A 2,500-nucleotide genomic window follows, 5' to 3' on the forward strand; every position below is an offset into this window, starting at 1 on the left:
CAAATATTGTGCACGCAGCTACGTGTCGTCTCCCTATGAGAGCTGGATTGCAGTGTGGTACGCCATAGAGACGTGTGGGAGGAACGGACGCCGTGGATGGCGATCAGCATGAGCTGTCTGTTGATGTATTCGGACCTAGTCGTCTCTCCTCACACACCGTGATGGCATGGTGCACCGCGTTCCATATCTGCGACATGCTACAGAGGCCGGTTGACAGTCGTTCGAGCAATGGACATCGCATACGTACGGGGGCCACCTTCCACGTATTGTCTAGGCGTGCACATTTTGTTGCGTGTATGTGGGCAGACGTAGTGTGGCGTGACACCTGACACAGGCATGCAATAATCGTTGAAGTTGCAAATGGCGATGGACGCCTGCGTTTTCTGGTGAAGTTACGCAAATGAACAAATGGTAACCTGTTGTGGTGCGGTTGTTCTCGCTAGGGGTGAATCGGTGATGGCGACGATAGGTTGAGGTACTAACCGGTTGTTCCAGCGATACCCACCATGCCGACGAAACTGAACGGCATCTGGGTGTGAAGCGATACGCGGCGGTGGCTGGGTGGGACCGTCCCCGGCCGGTGAGGGGGCGCCTCCCGGCGTGCTGGCCGCGCGGTGCGTGGGCGCACGCGCTACAGCCGGCTGGTGGGGGCGGCCAGTGGCAGGCGCGCCGGCCGACGGACGCGGCAGGCGTCGCAGCTGCGCGCCGGCGCACCCTGCGCGCGGCGCCGTGCGGCCAAAGTAGGTCCTCGCGGGCCCGGTGCGAAGCGCGGTGGACATCTTCAGTGTGCTGGTCCGATTGAGGACTGTGTGCGTTGAGGATGCGCCGCCGCCCGGCGCTCGGCGCCGCGACGCCGTCTGCTGCTCGGTCGCCCCAGCGGTTCTCGCTGGTGGTTTGTATCGCAGCTGTGCGGATGTGTTGGCGCGTGCGCTGTGCTGGGAGAGTTCGCTTCGGCACCCAAGTGGGGCTTTTGTCCTTCTGTGGCGCTGGCGTTGGAGCTGCCGGTCACCGTAGGTGGCGCGTGTTGTCTCCCGCCGGCAATGCCACGACAGCACGCTCCCGGGCCTCTGTCGGCAGCGGCAAGCTCAGTTGGGAGCACGGGTGGTCGCACCGAAAGCGTCTACTCGCCTAACTCCGGGCGATTGCGCCTCTCTCGAACCCGACCAAGTACTTGGGACGGCGCTGCGCGCCGCCGGGACCTGAGAGGGTTTCGAGGTGTATTGTGCAGGGGAGCTCAGCCTCCTCCTGTTTGCAGAATGATTGAGCGGACGCTTGCGTGTTCGCGCGGGCCCCCGGGACACACTCCCGGGCGGCCGGCTGCTCAGCTCTAGTTGACGCAGCTCCCTGGTTGATCCTGCCAGTAGTCATATGCTTGTCTCAAAGATTAAGCCATGCATGTCTCAGTACAAGCCGCATTAAGGTGAAACCGCGAATGGCTCATTAAATCAGTTATGGTTCCTTAGATCGTACCCACGTTACTTGGATAACTGTGGTAATTCTAGAGCTAATACATGCAAACAGAGTCCCGACCAGAGATGGAAGGGACGCTTTTATTAGATCAAAACCAATCGGTCGGCTCGTCCGGTCCGTTTGCCTTGGTGACTCTGAATAACTTTGGGCTGATCGCACGGTCCTCGTACCGGCGACGCATCTTTCAAATGTCTGCCTTATCAACTGTCGATGGTAGGTTCTGCGCCTACCATGGTTGTAACGGGTAACGGGGAATCAGGGTTCGATTCCGGAGAGGGAGCCTGAGAAACGGCTACCACATCCAAGGAAGGCAGCAGGCGCGCAAATTACCCACTCCCGGCACGGGGAGGTAGTGACGAAAAATAACGATACGGGACTCATCCGAGGCCCCGTAATCGGAATGAGTACACTTTAAATCCTTTAACGAGTATCTATTGGAGGGCAAGTCTGGTGCCAGCAGCCGCGGTAATTCCAGCTCCAATAGCGTATATTAAAGTTGTTGCGGTTAAAAAGCTCGTAGTTGGATTTGTGTCCCACGCTGTTGGTTCACCGCCCGTCGGTGTTTAACTGGCATGTATCGTGGGACGTCCTGCCGGTGGGGCGAGCTGAAGGCGTGCGACCGCCTCGTGCGTGCTCGTGCGTCCCGAGGCGGACCCCGTTGAAATCCTACCAGGGTGCTCTTTATTGAGTGTCTCGGTGGGCCGGCACGTTTACTTTGAACAAATTAGAGTGCTTAAAGCAGGCAAGCCCGCCTGAATACTGTGTGCATGGAATAATGGAATAGGACCTCGGTTCTATTTTGTTGGTTTTCGGAACCCGAGGTAATGATTAATAGGGACAGGCGGGGGCATTCGTATTGCGACGTTAGAGGTGAAATTCTTGGATCGTCGCAAGACGAACAGAAGCGAAAGCATTTGCCAAGTATGTTTTCATTAATCAAGAACGAAAGTTAGAGGTTCGAAGGCGATCAGATACCGCCCTAGTTCTAACCATAAACGATGCCAGCCAGCGATCCGCCGCAGTTCCTCCG

General features: G+C 57.6%; 1 non-coding gene across 1 annotated transcript in view; it reads left to right on the forward strand.

Annotated features, from left to right (window-relative positions):
* Window positions 1-1,341: 1,341 nt before the first annotated feature.
* LOC124761578 overlaps window positions 1,342-2,500 on the forward strand; it is a 1,909-nt gene continuing 750 nt past the window's right edge. Inside the window, exon 1 of the ribosomal RNA XR_007012430.1 lies at window positions 1,342-2,500. This exon is cut by the window's right edge and continues 750 nt beyond it. This is a non-coding gene — a ribosomal RNA (small subunit ribosomal RNA).

This window comes from Schistocerca piceifrons, unplaced genomic scaffold (genome assembly GCF_021461385.2).
Source record: "Schistocerca piceifrons isolate TAMUIC-IGC-003096 unplaced genomic scaffold, iqSchPice1.1 HiC_scaffold_582, whole genome shotgun sequence".
In the NCBI taxonomy this organism is placed as follows: domain Eukaryota; kingdom Metazoa; phylum Arthropoda; class Insecta; order Orthoptera; family Acrididae; genus Schistocerca; species Schistocerca piceifrons.